At 36.7% G+C, this 21,725-nt stretch overlaps 1 long non-coding RNA gene and 1 pseudogene across 1 annotated transcript in view; one reads left to right on the plus strand and one right to left on the minus strand.

Annotated features, from left to right (window-relative positions):
* Positions 1-21,725, plus strand: part of LOC141495020 (uncharacterized) — a 150,227-nt gene that overhangs the window by 17,739 nt on the left and 110,763 nt on the right. The gene's annotated exons all lie outside the window — the stretch shown is intronic.
* Positions 13,055-15,290, minus strand: LOC141495093 (nucleolin-like; annotated as a pseudogene).

The following is a 21,725-nucleotide window of genomic DNA, read 5'->3' on the forward strand; positions in this document are numbered from 1 at the left end:
TTTCTCTCTCTCTCTCTCTCTGAATTCACAATGTTTAGCACAGTACCTGACACAGACTTTTTTTTAGGTTTTTGCAAGTCAAATGGGGTTAAGTGGCTTGCCCAGGGCCACACAGCTAGGTCATTATTAAGTGTCTGAGACCAGATTTGAACCCGGGTACTCCTGACTCCAGGGCCGGTGCTTTATCCACTGTGCCACCTAGCCACCCCTAGACTTTTCTTTCTTGATTGACATGTTGCATATGGTAGAGTTGGATTAGCCCAGGTTTTCTGATTCCAAGTTCAAGACTTGTTCCATGACTCCAGATTGTATCCATTTCAGAATAGCCAAACAGAATGAGGGAAGAATATAAAACTGGAACCTGAGTTCTTTATTTAGAGATAATTAGTCAAAATGAGTATACTTTGTCACCATTAGTACTATGCTTTAACCAGTTGAATTAACTAGTAAAATTAATTTTTTTATTAAAGATATTGAGTTTTACAACCCCCCCAATATTACCCCCCCCCCGCCATGGAAAGCAATCTGTCAGTCTTTATTTGGTTTCCTTGTTGTACCTTGATCCAAATTAAGTTTGATGAGAGAGAAATCGTATCCTTAAGAGACAAGAAGTCTAAGAGGTAACAAGATCAGACGATAAGATATGTTTTTTTTCTAAATTAAAGGGAATAGTCCTTGAACTTTGTTCAAACTCCATGGCTCTTTATCTGGATATAGATGGCACTCTCCTTTGCAGACAGCCCCAAATTGTTCCTGATTGTTGCACTGATGGAATGAGCAAGTCCTTCAGGGTTGAACATCACTCCCATGTTGTTGTTAGGGTATACAGGGTTTTTCTGGTTCTGCTCATCTCACTCAGCATCAGTTCATGCAAATCCCTCCAGGCTTTCCTGAAATCCTGCCCCTCCTGGTTTCTAATATAACAATAGTGTTCCATGACATACATATACCACAGTTTGCTAAGCCATTCCCCAATTGAAGGACATTTACTGGATTTCCAATTCTTTGCTACCACAAACAGGGCTGCTATAAATATTTTTGTACAAGTAATGTTTTTGACCTTTTTCATTATCTCTTCAGGATATAGACTCAGTAGTGGTATTACTGGGTCAAAGGATATGCACATTTTTGTTGCCCTTTGGGTACAGTTCTAAATAGCTCTCCAGAAAGTTTGGATGAGTTCAGAGCTCCATCAACAGTGTAATAGTGTCCCAGATTTCCCACAACCCTTCCAACAATGATCAATATCCTTTCTGGTCATATTGGCCAATCTGAGAGGTGTGAAGTGGTACCTCAGAGAAGCTTTAATTTACATTTCTCTAATAATGATTTAGAGCAATTTTTCATATGGCTATGGATTGCTTTGATCTCCTCTTCTGTAAATTGCCTTTGCATATCCTTTGACCATTTGTCAACTGGGGAATGGCTTTTTGTTTTAAAAATATGATTAAGTTCTCTATATATTTTAGAAATGAGTCCTTTGTCAGAATCATTAGTTGTAAAGATTGTTTTCCAATTTACTACAGTTCTTTTGATCTTGGTTACCATGGTTTTATCTGTGCAAAAGCTTTTTAATTTAATGTAATCGAAATCATCTAGTTGGTTTTTGGTGATATTCTCCAACTCTTCCTTAGTCATAAACTGCTCCTCTTTCCATAGATCTGACAGGTAAATTAGTCCTTGATCTTCCAATTTGCTTATGGTATTGTTTTTTATGTCTAAGTCCTGTAACCATTTGGATCTTATCTTGGTAAAGGGTGTGAAGTGTTGGTCTAAGCTAAGTTTCTTCCATACTAACTTACAATTATCCCAGCAGTTTTTATTAAAGAGGGAGTTTTTATCCCAATAGCTGGACTCTTTGTGTTTATCAGACAGCAGATTACTATAATCATCTCCTGCTTTTACACCTAGTCTATTCCACTGGTACACCACTCTATTTCTTAGCCAGTACCAAACAGTTTTGATGACTGATGCTTTATAATATAATTTTAGATCAGGTAGGGCTAAGCCACCTTCTTTTGCACTTTTTTTCATTAAGCTCCTGGCAATTCTTGACTTTTTATTTCTCCATATGAATTTACTTACTATTTTTTCTAACTCATTAAAGTAATTTTTTGGAATTTTGATTGTTAGGGCACTAAACAGGTAGTTTAGTTTTGGTCATTTTTATTGTATTAGCTCTATGTATCCATGAGCAGCTGATATTTGCCCAGTTATTTAAATCTGATTTAATTTGTGTGAGAAGTATTTTATAATTGTTTTCAAAAAGTTTCTGAGTCTGTCTTGGCAAATAGACTCCCAGGTATTTTATATTGTCTGAGGTTATTTTGAATGGAATTTCTCTTTCTAGCTCTTCCTGTTGCATCTTGCTAGACATATATAGAAAAGTTGAGGATTTATGAGGGTTTATTTTATAACCTACAACTTTGCTAAAATTGCTAATTGTTACCAGTAGTTTTTTGGATGATTTCTTGGGATTCTCTGGGTAGACCATCATGTCATCTGCAAAGAGTGAGAGTTTTGTCTCTTCCTTCCCAATTCTAATTCCTTCAATTTCTTTCTCTTCTCTAATTGCTGAAGCTACCATTTCTAATACAATATTGAATAGTAGTGGTGATAATGGGCACCCTTGTTTCACCCCTGATCTTATTGGGAATGCCTCTAGCCTCTCCCCATTGAATATAATGCTTGTTGATGGTTTCAGATAAATACTGCTAATTATTCTAAGGAACAGTCCATTTATTCCTACTCTCTGTAGTGTTTTTAGTAGGAATGGATGCTGTATTTTGTCAAAAGCTTTTTCAGCATCTATTGATATGATCATATGATTTCTGATAGGTTTGTTGTTATGATTGAGTATACTAACAGTTTTCCTAATATTGAACCAACCCTGCATTCCTGGGATAAATCCTACTTGATCATAATGTATTATGCTAGTGATAACTTGTTGCAATTGTTTTGCTAAGATTTTTATTTAAGATTTTTGCGTCTATATTCATCAGGGAGATAGGTCTATAATTTTCTTTCTCTGTTTTAATTCTTCCTGGTTTAGGTAACAGCACCATATTGGTTTCATAAAAAGAGTTAGGCAGAGTTCCATCTTTCCCTATTTTCCCAAAGAGTTTATATAGAATTAGAACCAATTGTTCCTTAAATGTTTGGTAGAATTCACTTGTGAATCCATCAGGCCCTGGAAATTTTTTCTTTGTGAGTTCAATGATGGCTTGTTTAATTTTTTTTTCTGATATAGGGTTGTTTAGGTATTTAACCTCCTCTTCATTTAACCTGGGCAACTTATATTTTTGTAAATATTCATCCATTTTACTTAGATTATAAAATTTATTGGCATAGAGTTGGGCAAAATAATTTTGAATTATTAATTTAATTTCTTCCTCATTGGTGGTGAGTTCACCTTTTTCACTTATGATACTAGCAATCTGATTTTCTTCTTTCTTTTTTTTAATCAAATTGACCAGGGGTTTATCAATTTTATTGGTTTTTTTCATAATACCAACTTTTGTCTTTATTAATTCAATAGTTTTTTTGCTTTTGCTTTTATTAATTTCTCCTTTAATTTTTACAATTTCTAATTTGGTATTTGACTGGGGATTTTTAATTTGTTCTTTCTCTAATTTTTTTAGTTGTATGTTTAGTTCATTGATTTCCTCTTTATCCAATTTATTCATGTAAGCACTTAAAGCTATAATATATACGCTGAGAGCCTCTTTGAGTGAATCCCATAGGTTTTGGTATGTTGTTTCATTATTATCATTATCTAGGATAAAATGGTTAATTCTTTCTATATTTTGTTTTTTGGTCCACTCATTCTTTAAAATGAAGTTATTTAGTTTCCAATTGGTTCTGGGTCTATATCTCCTTGACCCAATATTTTATATGACTCTTATTGCATTGTGATCTGAGAAAGATGTATTCACTATTTCTGCCTTTCTGCAGTGGCTCATTAGGTTTTTATGTCCTAGTACATTGTCAATTTTTGTATAAGTTCCATGTACTGCAGAGAAACAAGGTATATTCCTTTCTATCCCCATTCAATTTCCTCCATAGGGCTACCACATCTAGTTTTTCTAACAATTTATTTACCTCCTTACCTTCTTTCTTGTTTATTTTATGATTTGATTTATCTAGATCTGAGAATGGGAGGTTGAGGTCTCCCACTAGTAGAGTTTTGCTGTCTATGTCTTCCTGTAGTTCTTTCAACTTCTCCTCTAAGAATTTGGATGCTATCCCATTGAGTGCATATATATTCAGTATTGAAATAACTTTATTGTCTATGATATGTTTTAGGAGGATAAAGTTTCCTTCCTTATCTCTTTTAATGGTATCTATTTTTGCTGCTGCTTTGTCTGAGATAAGCATTGCTACCCCTGCGTTTTTTTACTTCAGCTGAAGCAAAATATATTTTGCTTCAACCTTTTACCCTTACTCTATGTGTATCTTTCTGCTTCAAATGAGTTTCTTGTAAACAGCATATTGTCGGATTCTGGTTTTTAATCCACTCTGCTATTCCCTTACATTTTAAGGGAGAGTTCATCCCATTCACATTCAAGGTTATAATTACTAATTCTTTATTGCCCTCCATATTTTCTTCCTTCTGTTTGTATTTTCCCCCTTCCCCCTCCCTTTATCTATTTTCCCCAGTATTTTGTTTCTGAATACCACCCCCTTCAGTGTGTTTGCCCTCCTGTATCACCCCTCCCCTTTCTTTCCCCTTTTTCTTTTTCCCTTTTTCCTTCCCTTCCTTTTGTTAGTTTCCCCTTTTCCCCTCCCCCTCCCTTTCTCCATCCCCCCTCCCCTTTTCCCCTTTTAATCCTTGAAAGGTTAGATGTTCTTTAAGTTAACTAAGTATGTGTAAGTTAACTTTAAGCCAAGTCTGATGAGAAGACGATTCAGGTGTTTCTCATCTCCTCCCTTCTTCCCCTCTATTACCATAGGTATTTTGTACCTCTTAGTGTAATGAGATTTACCCCCATTCAGTCCCCTCCCTCTTCCTCTCTCCTTCCTGTCCCCCCTTTTTAAGGAGGTAGTGGTTTTTAGATCATTCTATTTGAGTCATAGAAAATTCTGAGTATCTGTCACTTCTAGCTATGTACATTCTGTCTAATAGAGTAAAAATTCTTGAGAGTTATTAGAGTCTTTCTCCCAAGTGGGGTTAAAGCCAGTTACATCCCACTGGATAGCAGTCTCATGGATAGGTCATGAATGTCCATCATTTCTAGCTAGGCATATTCTCTTTGTTAGAGTTACAATTCTCAAGATTTATGAGATTTTTTTCCCCATGCTGGAATATAACCAGTTTCAACTTATTGGATAGCAATTTTTTTAATCTGCCTCCCCCCCTTTTTTTTTACCTTTTCATGTGTCTCTTGAACCTCCTGTTTGATGACCAAATTTTCTTTTTAGCTCTGGTCTTTTCATCAGGAATTTTTGGAATTCTTCGATTTTGTTAAATGTCCATCTTTTTCCCTGGAAGAGAAGGCTTAGCTTTGTGGGATAGTGGATTCTTGACTGTATTCCAAGCTCCCTTGCTCTTTGAAATATCTCTGTCCAGGCCCTTAGATTCCTTAATGTTGATGCAGCCAGGTCCTACATAATCCTTACTGTGGCTCCTTGATATTTAATTTGTTTCTTTCTGGCTACTTGCAGGATTTTCTCTTTTATCTGATAGTTCCAGAATTTGGTGACAACATTCTTTGGTGTTTTCATTTTAGGATCTTTTTCTGGAGGGGAACAATTTAGTCTTTCAGTATCTACTTCGCCCTCTGGTTCTATGATATTAGGGCAATTTTCCATCACGTGATCCTGTAATATAAAGTCCAGGCTTTTTTTTCTCTTCAGTGTTCTCAGGAAGTCCAATAATTTTCAGGTTGCCCTCCTCGACCTATTCTCAAGTTCAGTGGTTTTGCTGATGAGGTATTTCACATTTTCTTCTATTTTTTCTATTTTTTTTTTTTGGTTTTCTTTAACTGGCTCTTGCTGTCTCATGGAGTCATTAGTATCTGTAGACTCCATTCCTTTTTTTTAGAGAAGAGTTTTCTTCATTAACCTTTTGCAACTCCTTTTCTAATTGGTCCATTCTACTTTTGACCAATTGATGTTTTGAGAGAATTATTTTCTTTTTTGCATTTGCCCAATTGCAGATCTGAGAGAATTATTCTCCTTTTGTATTTGTCTACTTGATGATTTGAGAGATTTATTCTCATTTTGTATTTGTCCAATTGTATTTTTTAAGGGTTTGTTTTCTTGTTGCAAGGTATTAATTGTCTCTCCCAAATTTTCCAGTTGATTTTTAAACTCCTTCCTTATTTCCTCAAGGAAGTCTTTCTGTGTTGAAGACCAGGTCATATTCTCCTCAGAGGTTCTAGGTCTCTCTGAGTTAGGGTCATTCCCTTCCAAGAATTTTTCTATGGATCCACCTTTCTGCTGACCCTTCTTCATTTTCCTAAGACTTTGAGTTGTGGAGGGGCTGGTTCACAGGGGCTTGGCATCACTAGAGGCTTTACTCACTGAGTGCAATTTCTCTGGCTGGCCAGTAGGTGGTGCTGGTTGCTTTCTCTGGAGTGTCTTTGACCTTGATTGAGGCCTTCTCCCTTAGCTTGAAGGGAGGGGTTGGAGCTAATGAGTCCTTTTGCCTTTAATCAATGCTGGGCTTTGCTCTGGCCTGAGGTCATTCTTCTCCCTATTGTTTGCTGGGCTGGTTCTTCTGCTCACACATCTGAGCCTGAGGCAGAAGTAGTCTGCTATTGTTTGTTCTGGGAAGAGGCCTCAGCAGCAATGGAGGCATGGACTCAAAATTCCTCAGACCAGAGGAGTCCAGGGATGGTGTGTCTGCAACTCTCCTGCACTGGAGCTCTCCCCCCAGCCCTGTTGGCAAGCTCCAGAGGGTCAACGCACCTCTGCTAATTATTTGACTCGAGCCCCTGCTGTCCAGCCCCACTGCTGATCCAGAAGGTCCGGCTCTCAGGCCCTCAGACTCCCCTGCTCCAATTCAGCCACTAATCTGGCTGATCTGGGGCTGATCCACCCCCTGCACCCAGACTCACGCATCCGAATTTGCCCAATGCAGCTGAGGGAAACAAATCCTGATGTAGATGTTCTTTCTCCTGGCTTTTCTTTCTGGGTTTTGTGGGTCGGATTTCTTTTAAGAGGTTTGTTGCATATGATAGATGAGGAAAGATCAGGAGACTTTAGAACTGTGCCTGTCTTCTCTCCGCCATCTTGGCCAGAATAAAATTAATTTTGTTTATTATAAATTCCAAATCAACAAGTAACAAACAACCTAGCCATGTCCTTGAGTCAAATCAATAAATATTAAGTACTGACTATATGGCAGACACTGTGCTAGGCAATGAAATACAAATACAAACAAAAAGAAAGACCATCCCTGCCTCTGAGGAGCTTATGTTATAATGGGAAATGACTAAACATAAAGCAAAAATGAAAAAAGAGGTGAGGTCCTTAAAATATATCATGGTATAAAAATAAGCCTGTTGAGTCAGGACATAATCCAGAGAGGAAGAAGAGACCTGAACATGACTGTCTTGAGGATCTTCTTTAAAAAGATTTCTGTAAGAAATGACCAGTCACAAGAAGGACTTCAAAGGTAGAGTGATCTTCTTGGGTGAGAAGGCAACTTGAGCGAGAAGGGTAGTATGCTCAAAAATAAACAAATACCTTATAGTTCATTGGGTTGAGGAGAGGATTAAGCATGTACCAAGAAAAGTAGAAATAAAAGAATGTACAGGGTAATGTAAATATTAGAGGGAGTCAGCCAAAAGAGGCAGTCTCCCAACTGGGCTAGGTGGCAAGATGGGTTTAACTCTTGTTGATTTTAAAACATGTGGCCTCAGAAACCTACTGTGACCCTGGGAAAGTCACTTAACCCTGATTACCTTAGTGTTCTCATCTGTAAAGTGAGCTGGAGAAGGAAATGACAAACCATTCCAAGAAAACCCCAGATGGAGTCATGAAGAGTCAGAAAGAAGAGTCATGAAAAGTGACTGAACAACAACAACAAAGAGATTCTCTGAAGGGGGAGTGAATTCATTTATTCATAGCTAAGATAAGCAGGATTTAGAATTTCATGCATAAGCAAATCATTTTTAACTATGATGGATACAACAAAGGAATCTGCTTGCTACAACAGAAAGAGTCAAATGATCCAAGTTTAATGTCCCCTTTACATGTTTACTAGTTGTGTGACTTTGGGCAAGTCATCTAATCTCCTTGAATCTTGATTTCCTCACCAGTAAAATGAGGAGATTGGACTCAAAAGCCTCCAAGGTACTTTACATATTTATATCTACAAATAATATTAAATGGAGTTAAACTGTCAAATTATAGCAAAGACAGAGAATGGAGAATACTATTAACTAATTCTGTGACCTTGAGAATATGGCTTTCATTCTCTGACCCAAAGTTTCCTAATATGTTAAATTAAGAATGAGTTAGATGGTTGATGATCTAATAATTTTCTAGTTCTAATATTCTGTGATTCTTTGGCCCTTTTCATATTCTAAGAAAAGCACTAGATGCCTTTCCTTCTGTCCCCTAATTCTTAAATTCTAAATTGAGTAGGGCATCTATGAAAATAAAAAAAGATAAATTTAAGTGGAACTAAATATAGTAATTGATTCTTCTGAGATTCTATTGTACTAATACTTTATATGACTCAACTAATTCCCATAGGTTGGCAGTCAGTCTAATTTTACATCTAGAGACTTTAGAGCTTTATAGTTGATTTCCTAATTAGGAAGAATACTTGTCTATCATCTAGCACACTTAGGGAATATCTTAAAAAAACATATTTGCCATTTTTAATCAAGTCATTTCCTTTTCCCATTTTGTTTCTAGCCCTATACAGCTTCTAAGAAAAATTCTGAAATCTTGCAGCAATGCTCACCAAGAACAAGTAGAAACTTGCCAGAAATGTTGATGTGCAAAATGATAGATATCTTAGAAAAACCCATCACTCACTACTGGCCAAATCTCCCAGGCATGGGGAAATGATAGAATTTTATTTAATTACCATTTGTTCTTCTTTCATATTAATGACAATGATTATAAGTAATGTAGGTGATCAATCCAACATACAGAATTTACAGAAAATATGTTTCAGATATTAAATGCCAGTAATTCCAGAAAGTTTTGTGAATATTAACACCATACACTGGGAAGCTAAAATTCTCTAAAATGTCATGGAAAAGAATGATCCATTTGTTCTGTAGAGTTTCTTCTTCCATGTCTTTCCTCTGTTTCTTATTTAAGAGATAATTAACATGCCATAGAGATCTGCAATGCTACCTCAGTTTGGGTTAAATGATAATATCTATCATTTACAGAGGATTTCCAAATTTACAAAGTGTTTTATACATATTACTTGATGTACATATCATCCCCATGAGGTAAGTGCTTAAAATCTAACTTTACAGATGAAGAAACTGAACCTGAAGCAAATTAAGTGACTTACCCAAGAATCAGGTAGACAATTTGTGAGGAAGAATTGAAACTCAGGTTAATCTGACATTTCTATCTACCATAATAACTAGATTCTGAATTTAAGCTCCCTGGGGTTCAAGAACTATTTCCTTTTTAACTTCATACTTTCAGTTTCTAGTATAGAGACTGGCATATAGTTGATGCTTAATGAATGGTTAATAAATTGAATTTTATGCTGACTCAAGGCTCTTGGAAATTTCTCATGAGGTCATAGTGATGGATATGGCCAGAAAAATAAAGCCTTCATTCTCTTGCCAGGCAATTCATTTTTCTTGCATAGATCTAATAATGTTAACTTAAAAATCTTTTATAGCTGTGAATCTCCAGTTGAATAAAGTTCAAATTTTGAGTTCCTTGAGGAAAAGGACTGGGTTATATTTAATATAAGAGTTTCCAATATGAATTAATTGAGAATAGTTTTCTCAACTCTAATTTCTTATAACATTGACATCACAAGCCCAACCCTTGGAACAATCACCTAGTCACTTTAGGCCTACATTTAAAAATTGAGAGGGTTAGAGTAGATGGGTTTTTAAGTCCTTTCCAACTTTAAATATATAATTCCATGACTAAGGTGGGAACAAGGGAAAGATAAAATGTTCTGGGAACAGAATTGGAGTTGCTTGTCCTTTGTTCTTGAAAAGGATCAGTGTCAACTCAGGGTGATATCTTGACTTTCTTATGAATTGGATTTAAATGAAGTGGAGCTATGCAAAAGTTGTCAGTCCCACTCTCTTCTCTAGAGTCATTGAAGGCAAGTAACAAGACAAAAGTTGAGTCAACTAGTGATGGTTCAGAATTTACATCTTGAGATTTCTAAATTAAGAAGAATATTATGATATTATTACAGGATATGTTAGAGGAATACAAAGAAGTCCTGTTTGACTAGAACAATAAAGACCAAAGAGGGCAAAAATATGCAATAAGTTTGAAAAATTGGAATAGCACTGCCTGTGGTGTGTAGTAGGTCCTTAAAAAATAATGATAGATTGACCAGAAACTCAATGCCTTCCAAAAATCTAGCACCACTCTAACTTTCCAAGATTCTCATTTTATTGATCTCTTTGGTCTTTGTGCTTTAGTAAAATGGAGCTAATTTGCATTCTCTTAACATATCCTGCCTTTGACTGTGATCTTCCCTTTTTTCCCCAACTCTCCTTCTTCTCCCTTCTTACCAAGGGAGAAATCCTTGATTCCTACTACTGACAACAGACTTCACCCTGAGTCATAGATTAAAGTTAGAAGGACCTTAGAGCTTGCTCATCTAGTCCAACCCCCTCATTTGTTAAATTTAGGAAATTAAGATCTAGAGTGGTTAGGTGATTGGCCAAGATCAAAAGGAGTAATTAACAGAACTAAGATTAACAAAACATTTCCCTTTATAATTATCTAATGCATTTTTCAGTCTTCAAATGAGCTGGGACTAGACTTCTGATGTCATTGGTTTAGAAAATTACAGATGAAAAAACTCCCTTGCCCACCAGAAATCAGCAACTGTTTTGTAACTTGTGGTCTTAATAGAATTGTCTGGATTTTCATGGATTTCCCTACACTCTCATAAACACCATAGTGGTAAGGAACATGTCTTTAGGATTATAGGTTTAGAACTCTAAGGGACCTAAGTAGTCATACAAGAAAAACTCCATTTAACAGATGAGCAAATTGAGGTCTAGAGTTGAAAAGATAAACAGTAAGAGAGATTCAGGATTTGAATTCACATTCTCCAATTCCAAATCTACCATTATTTCCCCTTTAGGTAAACTATCAATTATGATAAATAGACAGAAAAAATTCACTTTTGAGATTTCAAATGCCATCAGCTCTGAGAACATTAAAGCTAGATAGAGGGAAGTTAAAGTTTACCCTAAAATGTGTACTATGACTCCCACAGGTCCTGGCACAGTGATCTGACTTCAGTAGATACTCCACAAATATTTTTGAATTGAATGGAATTGATCCCCTCCATCTGAGTCCTCAAAATATAGGACACTTTGCCATGTATGTTGCAGATGAGATTCTGGTTTGGGTGTAGGCTAAACCGTGTGACCTTTGAGGCCCCTTTCCACTCTGCAATATTCTGATCCCATTATTATAAGAACTGAAATGGGAAGAGGGTTGAAATTGCTATGACAACAAAGACATTCTTCCTTCCAGTGTGATTGCTGATACTGAAAAGTGCTTCTTTTGATATTAAAACATGATTCTTTTAAATGATTCTTCATCTATTGGGAAGGTCAAGTCATAATCTGATGGGGCAATGAATGAGCTGTCATCTCCAGAGGTCCTTCATCCTCCCCAAGTAATGCCTTACTTGAAGAACAAAGGAGGAACCATAGCTCTATTTGCAGATTATTCTCTCTCCCTTGTTGCCACCTCTTCAGGAATGACTTAGTAAGCTTCCTGAGGGGAAGAACTGTCTTTTCTTGCACATATACCTAGCCAGAACTTAACACAGTATTAGATACATAGTAAGTCCTTAACTATTTTTTTCCTTTCATTCAGACATTCACATATTCATCATTTATTCACTCATTTTTGTGCTGACCTTGACATTGTTTTACTAGACATTTCTAAAAAGGTAAAAGCTCCTGATAGTTCATAGGATGTGATAATATTCTTCTCCATTCATTTGAAAAGGTCTCATATACAAGAGGGGATTGATTGACTGAGCATTACCCCCAAGGTCAGAATTAGAAGCAATATGTGGAGGCTACAAATAGAAATATACTTTTTTTTCCTTTTTTTTCTAACACTCCTCCAATAGGTCTCACTGCTACTTCTTAGTTTTCTTTGCTGGATAATTATCCGTATCTTAACTATTTAACATGGGTATCTCTCAAGTCTCTATCCTGTGTTGTCTTCTTTTTTGTCTTTCTTCATCATCTCAGTAGCTCTGATTGCATCATTTTCTTAGTCTCCACAACTGCAGCCATCTACTGAACATTTGGAATTAGTTGCCTTCCAGGCTTCTCAGATTCAATAAGTCTAAATTCAAATTTATTAACTTCTTATTCTGACAAATTTACTCCTATTATGAACTTTCTTATTTCTGTTGAGGCTAATCACACAGGTTCATAGTCTTGGAGCCATCTTGGACTCTTGTTCTTTCCCATCTCTAATCAGTTACCAAATCTTTGCAGTTCTATCTCAAATTCTTTTCCTTCCCCCATGACTCAATGGCTATCCTTCTGGTTCAACTGGTCACTGCAGTAGCCTCCTAATTGTTCTCTTTGCCTCAAGTCTTTCCATTCTCCAGCCATTCTTCACAGAGCCAACAAAGTAATGTTCTAAAAGTATAGGTATGACTACAACACACCACTACTCCATGAACCCCATGGTTCCTTATGACATCTAGGATCAAAAAGAGTTTTGGCAAATGCCCTTTACAATTCAACTTCCCCTGCTTTCTAGCCATATGTTATATTACTTCATACATTCTATAATCCAACCATATTGGTCTTCTTGGTGTTCCTCATACCCCATGCCTGAATTCACTCTGACCTCAATTTCCCAATTAGAATTTTTGTGTCCTTCCCATTTAGCTCAAGTGCTTCCTCTTAGATAAGATCTTTTCTAATTTCTCCAATACATCCTCATTTTTTTTCTTTCTTTGGTTGTTCTGGAGTGGACCGATGGACACCTCCTGCTGACTCTCCTCCTTGGTGCTGAGGGCTAGACCATTCAGCCCCATTGTCTTATAGTAAAAAGACTTGTGGTTGCTTTCATCCCATTCCCCCTCTCCTGAATTCTCCTGTGCTTGGCTTTTCTCCCCATGTAGTCTAGAATGAGGATCTGGCTGTCAGTCTTGGTGTCCTTGCTTCTCTCTCTCTCTTTTTTTTTTTGAATTATAAAGATTTTATTTATTTTGAGTTTTACAATTTTCCCCCAATCTCACTTTCCCTCCCCCACCCCCCACAGAAGGCAATTTGCCAGTCTTTACATTGTTTTCATGGTATACATGGATCCAAATTGAATGTGATGAGAGAGAAATCATATCCTTAAGAAGAAACATAAAGTATAAGAGATAGCAAGAACAGACAATAAGATATCAGTTTTTTTTCTCCTAAATTAAAGGTAATAGTCCTTGGTCTTTGTTCAAATTCCACAGTTTTTTCTTTAGAAACAGGTGGTATTCTCCATTGCAGACAGCCCCAAATTCTTCCTGATTGTTGCACTGATGGAATGAGCGAGTCCATCAAGGTTGCTCATTGTCCACATGTTGCTGTTAGGGTGTACAATGTTCTTCTGGTTCTTCTCATCTCACTCAGCATCAGTTCATGCAAATCCCTCCAGGCTTTCCTGAATTCCCATCCCTCCTGGCTTCTAATAGAACAATAGTGTTCCATGACACACACACACACACACACACACACACACACACACACACACACACACACACCACAATTTGCTAAGCTATTTCCCAATTGAAGGACATTTACTTGATTTCTAATTCTTTGCCACAACAAATAGGGCTGCTGTGAATATTGTTGTACAAGTGATGTTTTTATCCTTTTTCATCATCTTTTCAGGGTATAGACCCAATAGTGGTATTGCTGGTTCAAAGGGTATGGTGCCCTGCTTCTCTTCCAAGGCCTTGTCTACATCTGCTTCTATCTTAAATTCAACGAATCCTTGATGCAGACCAGTCTGACCTCAATGACATCTTCAAACACTTCCTTGAACTCCTTTTGAGTTACTTTGAATGTCAGATTCTTGAAAAAGAATGTCCTTGCATCCAGGTCTTTCTTGTTCTCTTGCTTTTTCTAATTTAATTTCAGAGCCAAGCTCTTTGGAGGCTCTGCATCCCAAAGCCTTTTCCTTCTCTTCAGCAGATCCAAACTCCATGTAGCTGAACTTACTGCTGGCATGAATGTGGAATCTACACCAGTTAAGATACTTTTTAGCAAAGGGTTTTTTGCTCAGAAGCAGTTTTGTTGAAGTTCAGCTAGAAGCGAAGAGTTTGAAATTTGTAGATGCTTCAGTATCCAATTTCTGTTTCTTGGCTTCAGGGGGCTTTCTGTTTGCCCATTTCCTTTCCCCTCTTTCCTGGTGCTTCTTTCATGGGCACTTCCTCCTCCTCCTCCTCCTCCTCCTCCTCCTCCTCCTCCTCCTCCTCCTCCTCTTCTTCTTTCTCTTCATCTTCATCATCTTCCTCTTCCTCCTCAGATTCTTTGGCCTTCCCAGCTTTCACAGTAACAGTTTTCACAACAGCAGCCTTCCCTTTGGCAGGGATGGTAGCCATAACTTAGTCTTCAGAGTCATTCTCACCTTCTTCAACCTCCTCACTGTCTTCTTCCTCCCCCTTTTCATCCTCCTCCTCCTCCCCAGTCCCATCTTTGTGACTTTGGGAGGTTCAAATTCTTCACCTTTCTCCTCTTCCACATCCTCTTCTTTAGACTCACTATCTTCCTTTTTGGCATTCTTCTCACTTCTCCCCTTTGGTTTGGTGCACTGCTACTTTGACCAGAGTGATGGCTGCTTTAGCTAGAATAACTCCCTTCTTGCCTAACATGATGACAGCTTTGCCTGGGGTGGCAGCCTTGTTGGCAGAGGTCTTCTAAGGGATTCATAATGGCTTTCTTGTCAGGTGTGGTGGTAATACCATCTTTTTTGATTGGTGTAGGCACAGTTTTCTTGGAACACAACCTCTTTTCCCCTGCTTCCTTCTTCATCTTCTGACATGTCCTGATCCTAATCTTTTCTATTTCCTTTAGGAGAGGGGCCCTTTTCTTTGGTTCAGCTTGATGTTTAGCAACCATCCTTAGCTTCACCATGCTGGTGGCTTGGGACTAGGGAGTAAGGGTGCAGATCCATTGGCCAAGGCCCAGGCAAAGTTGGTGTCAGCCAAGAGTACTTGGAGGAGTTGGTGGATGAGCAACCTTTTACTTTTGCCAATGGCAGCTTTCTAATTGGGATGCCATGATGTCGTCCTTAATCAGTAGTCACTCAATAAATATTTATTGATTGATAGCAGGTCTGAGTCTGTAAATTACTCCCAAGGGAAAAAATAATGAAATTAGTATTTTGTAACTAGTTAAAGAATTCCACGAGTCCTACTAGTTTGTTCCACAAAGACCTACCAAATGAATCCCAAATGAAAAGTTTTCCTTTTATAAAAGGAATCACAATCTGTGAGATATCTGTGACTAAGAGAAGACCCTGACTGAAATTCTTCCCTGACTTCATACTATTTGTTGCATTGAGTCTAGGAGAATTTGTGTATCCAAATATAGAGTTAAAAGAATCTTAATTGACTAGGCCACTTTTAAATTGTTTCTTTGATAAATCTCCTGCTCAAGTGATATCTAAATGTCACCAAATATCTTTGAGCTGTGTCAATATAATCTGAACATTAAGCTAGAGATGTTGAAACAATCCACATAATCAATCTGAAAAAATCCATCCTCAAAATTTCCAACTTGGCCTGTGGCAGTTGGCCTGCTTTTTCAAATGGTCCTAAAATTTTTCCATCTCTAACTGGGATAGTTCAAACCTGTTTCCTAACAAATATGTGGTAATATCCTTGAATATCATGAGAATTGCATTGGAATGCTGTAGATTCATTTTTGGTTTACCTCTTTTTCCTCCTTTCAAATCTCTTCCTCCATATTATTTTCACAAAAAAGTAAACAGTTACTGCCCATATAAGGACTTCATATCAAATTCATATATCTATATGTTCCTTGAGATGGAAAAGGGAGAAAAATATGAGTAAATTCAGTGGTATGGTTCCAGCCACTAACAGCATTTAGCATGGTCCAGTAGAACACTGACTGAGCATAGCAAACTTAATTAGAGCTACAATTTGATACCAGCCTATTTTCACTTTTCTTATCTTTCTAGTATTATTGGCTTTTCTAGAATCAATCTCTCTCTGTCTCTGTCCCTGTCTGTCATTGTCTCTCTGCCTTCTCTCTGTCTTCCCTGTCCCTGTATCTGTCTGTCTGTTTCTTGCCTATCAATTGCAGTGCACTACACTTGACCTGTGCTCTTCAAATTTGCCACTATTTACTAAGGTCTCAATTGGCATAGTGATTCTTCTCTTCACTGCCTTAGGTTTGGTTCCTAAGTCTCATGGAATGGTCCATCTTTACTATTTCTATTCCTGGTTTTCAATTCTCAATGATGCACACTGAAAAAATTAATATTTACTCTTGAGCTTTGTTGGCATAGCCTTTGACTATAGTTTAGTTAATATCAATTGATCATAGTAATGACTCCTTTTTGAAATTCCTTAATAGAAATAAAAGTAAATTGAAACAGAAACTAAAGCTTAAATTCACCATAAATACACATAAGTACAATCTTGCAATACACAATATACTCATGGTAAAAAAGGGAACAGGAAAAAATAGTTCATATAGAAATGTTGTGGTTATTTTGAGATTCAAGTAACTTTTTTTTCTTAGAAAAAGTCAGCATTGACATTTTTCCTCCTCCAATATAAATTATAAAGCTCTTTTCCTTTCAACATATGGAGTTAAGCATATTGAAATAATTTCAAATTGGGTAAAAATCTTAATTAAGATAAGCCTAAATCATGCCTTACCCTAAATTGAGGTACTTTAAATTTTTCGATGTTTAGATGCATCTGTGATCTAACTGATGTAGGTAGTTCCTGCAGTGACTTATTGTAATTCATCCTTGCCTTTCTATCCCATATGACTCTTTTCTCAATTGTCCCCTAAAGAGAGCCCATACAATGAGCTAGATCTTTTCCTTAATATTGATTAACATTACATCACTACTAGTGATATTGGGCATATCACAATCCCATAGTAAATGTTTTTGTAGACATTGAATCATTTATTCATATCAGTTAAAGTATATTATTTTAAGATCTACCAAGACAGTTCAGAATTGACTTCTACAATACTATTTTCTACTTTGAGGGATTTTTTTCTTTAAGCACTCATAATATACGAATAAAATTTCCCTGTCATATGATGTTATACTGTTATATTATACATCTTAGAAAGTCAAGGATACCAGAGCTAAATCACATCTGAGATGCTGATGTTAAATTTTATTTTTAAATTATAAAACCATAAAAATTTGGAGTTGGAGTTGGATGCGATCTAAAAATATTGAGTAAAGCTCACACTCAATGCAAGATGCCTCTCCCTATCATACCTGAGAATGGTCATCTTCCCTTTGCTTAAATACCTCAAGAGACAAAGAATTCACTGCTTTAAAGAGTAGCCAGTTCTCACTTTGAGACAGTTAAATTGACTGATACTTTGCAGTGGTCAATAGTGCTGTTTCTTTCTAAGTATGACAACAAAACTCACTTTTTTTCTCCATTGATTTTTCTTATCATTTTTTCCTCTATTATCATGTCTGCTTCCACTGACCTCTAAGCTTGGTATGGACAGACACTATTTCCACTGTCTTGATCCATTAAAATCTTTCCTTTTCTTCCAAGCCTAAGTAATGTGCTATCTGTTTCTTAAAACTTTACCTGAATTTCATAAGAAAAGTAGATCAACATGCCTTCATTCAGGAAATAGGATAATAGGATCATTGATTTAGAATCAGAAGTTACCTTTACAGATAATGTAGTTCATCCCCCCTCATTCTTTAGATGGGAAAACTGAAGTCCAGAGAGATTCAATGACTAACCAAGGTCAAATAATAAATGAAAGAGTTGGCATTCAAAACCATCTCCTCTGACACAGCAGTGTGAGTCCTTTCTACTATACAACCCTCTCTACTATGGGTCAGACATGCTAAACACTAGGTAGAAAAATACAAAAGTGAGTTAGTCCCTACCCTCAGGGTCCATCTTTACTATTTCTATTCCTGGTTTTTAACTCCCAATGATGCACACTGAAAAAATTAATATTTACTCTTGAACTTTGTTGGCATAGCCTTTGACTATAGTTTAGTTCATATCAATTGATCATAGTAATGACTCTTAATACAACATTTTCATAGATTAGTAAATTATAGGATACATACAAAATATATACCTAGTGATTTGATGAGGACAGTAACAACCGGCAGAAACAGAGAAGCAGAGGCTCCAAGGGCAAGATCTGATAGTGAAGAGTGTTCCATACATGACAGATAAAGACACATATTAAACAAGAAGAGGGATGTCATATATGGAGAAAACCAGGTAGACCAAATGGGCTAAAACATAAATTTCATGAGCAGAAGGAGTGTATTCCAGGCTTGTGGGAAGGATTCTAACATTCTTATCATCTCAAAATCCCTTGACATCTTCCACTCTTCTTTCCCTCAGTTTTATTCTTCTAGCTAAGACCCTCTATATGTGCCTTTGTTCTCATCCCTTCTTTATCTTTCACAGCAGATTATATCCTCAATTATCACTCTCCTTCAGTCTTCAATGTTTCCCTGTCAATTGGTTCCTTCCCCTTGTCTTCAAACAGGCCCAAGCCTCCCAATTTTGAGGGGAAAAAATCTTCTTTAGACTACATTATCCCCTCAAGCAATTGTTCACTATTTCTCTTTCCTGTCTCAATCAAACTCCTTGCATTTTCTACATTCATTGCCTTCATTCACTCCCTTCTCCTTTCATTCCTAATCTCCCAGGTGAATTTATCTGGATTCTGACTTTATCATCCAAGTGAAACTATTCTCTCTAAAGTCATCAAGGATCTCTCAATTGCCCAATCAGGTGTTTTTTTCCTTAATCCTAAACCTTTTTTTTTTTTTAGGTTTTTGCAAGGCAAATGGGGTTAAGTGGCCCAAGGCCACACAGCTAGGTCATTATTAAGTGTCTGAGACCAGATTTGAACCAGGTACTCCTGACTCCAGGGCTGGTGCTTTATCCACTACGCCACCTAGCTGCCCCAATCCTAAATCTTCTTGACCAATCTGCTTCATTTGATACATCTACTCCACCTGTACACCTTCCCCTCTGAATATGAAAGACGCTGTTTTCTCTTGCTTTGCCTCCTACTTCTAAAACTTCTACTGTCTCTTTATCTGACTCATCATATCTGTCATACCTAACTTGGTGTTGCTCAGCTCACTGCTGGTCACTCTACCATTTGCTCCCATGGGTGTAACTATCATCTTTAGGCAAATGTTTATTGAATGTTTCAATCTAGATGTCCCAGGGACATTGTAAAGTGAACATGTTCATCATTAAACTAAATATCTTTTAAACCTCTACAATCTGGCCCACGTTACCTTACCAGCCATATTGCATATTCTTCCCCCTCCCACACTCTGTGATGAGCCAAACTGGACATTTTTCTGCTTCTCACACACAACTCCATCTGCCATGTCCATTACTTTGCACTGTTCCTACCCCCCATATATTCCCTTATTACCTCCACTTAACAGAATCTTTTTCTTGCTTGCTTTAATATGCAGTTCAAGCACAATCTTCTCCATGAAGTGCTTCCTGATCCCCATAAATTCTAGTTCTCTCCCCTTGTATCTAAATATTGTATATGCATTTATATTTGTTCATATCATGTCTAAGCTTTATTTTTAAATGTACTAATCTTCTTGATTAGAATGCAAACACCTTGAGGTTCGTTCTTTATGTTTATATCCTAAGTGCTTGGTGCAGTATGTTACACCAATAGGTGCCTTGATGAGTACGTATTCATTGATTATTTGATTGAGGCTGGAGATGGAATAATATGTTGGAGGAAGAGCTAGGTGTCCGCTTTGCCTAGAACTGGAGATCCTCCTAGGGGAATAATAGGAAATAAACTGTAATTGTGGGAAGATACCAGACTGTTGAAGATTTTAATAGCAAGTAGAGGAATGTGTGTTTTGTTCTAGAGGCAGAAGTCAATGATGATATTTGAGTTGGGGAATGGTAAGGACAGATATATTTTAGGATTATCAATTTGGCAATTGTATGAATGATGAATTAGAATGGGAAGATTGTGTGAGCAATAGAAGGGCTCAATTTTAGAATAGTAAAAATACTGTGAAAATGAGTCCTATTATGCAGTAGAACAAAAATAAGTATATTAAAATAGTCAGAATTAGAGTGGAGAGGTTATGTCTTGAAAAACAAAGGGAAATCTGATAATTTGGGGGGGAGCAGAAAATATTTATTTGATCTCCTTCAATTACTTTTGAATTACACTGACACATAACAGGGACTTAATATTTTTTGGTTTATTGTATACATTGTCACACAATTGGAATGTTAGCTTTTGGAGACCAGGGACCATTTTTTTGTCTTTTTATTTATTCCCTATATTTATAATAATGCCTGACATACATTAATTTTTAGTAAATACCTACTAACTGATTGATTATATGAAATTGAATTCCTTAGGAGCCAGCTCAGTAATTGGACTTTGTACATCACCCAGTGGTTTAGTGTGCCAGAGTAAACTATAAGATATAATGACAACTAAGAAGATTCTAGTCACTAGGTTCAGGCAGAAGTCCCTACCTGTTTGAAAAAGAGAAAGATTTTTTTTTCAACCTGTCTTCATGCAAATAATCACTAGAAAAATTTCCTATCAGTTAAAGAAGGAAAAACTAGGTGTGGGATTGCTGTTATAGTTCAGGAGGCTGCAGGGGGTTGGACACAAGTGTGTGGAGAAAAGAGGACTTGTAATGAAATCATCCTCATGACTTCTTTGCTGTGTCCTTATCAGCTCATTTCTACCCCCCAGCCCCATTCAATCTTCTCCTCTTTTACCAATTTCAAAGCAACTGGACATTTATATGAATTATCTTTAATATTTATTCATTCCAATTTCAAAGATTTCTGCAGTCATTAAGCATCCATTCCCAATGATCTCATGAATATCTTCTAGATTTCTTATATATACATCTATATGTATGTTGTATATAATCGGACTTGGCAATTGATTAGATCAATCAAACCAAAAACATTTATTAGGTACTTACTATGTGCCAGAGACAATTAGATTATATTTAGAGTGCTGGACCTAAAGTCAGGAGGGCCTGAGTTCAAATCCAGCCTTAGATATCTACTAGCTGTGTGCCTGGACAAGTCATTTTAACTGTTGGCCTCAGCTTTCTTATCTGTAAAATGAATTAGAGAAGGAAATGGCAAATTGCTCCCATACCTTTGCCAAAAACAACTCAAAAATGTGTCATGAAAAGTCAGATGCAACTGAAATGAATAAACAGCCACACGTGTATTATGCTACTGCTGTAAATAAAAATACAATCAGTGAAACAATCTGTATTCTCAAGGATGCAGGATTTGAAAGAAAGGGATGACTAAAGGAAGA

Source organism: Macrotis lagotis, chromosome 8 (genome assembly GCF_037893015.1).
Source record: "Macrotis lagotis isolate mMagLag1 chromosome 8, bilby.v1.9.chrom.fasta, whole genome shotgun sequence".
NCBI lineage: Eukaryota > Metazoa > Chordata > Mammalia > Peramelemorphia > Peramelidae > Macrotis > Macrotis lagotis.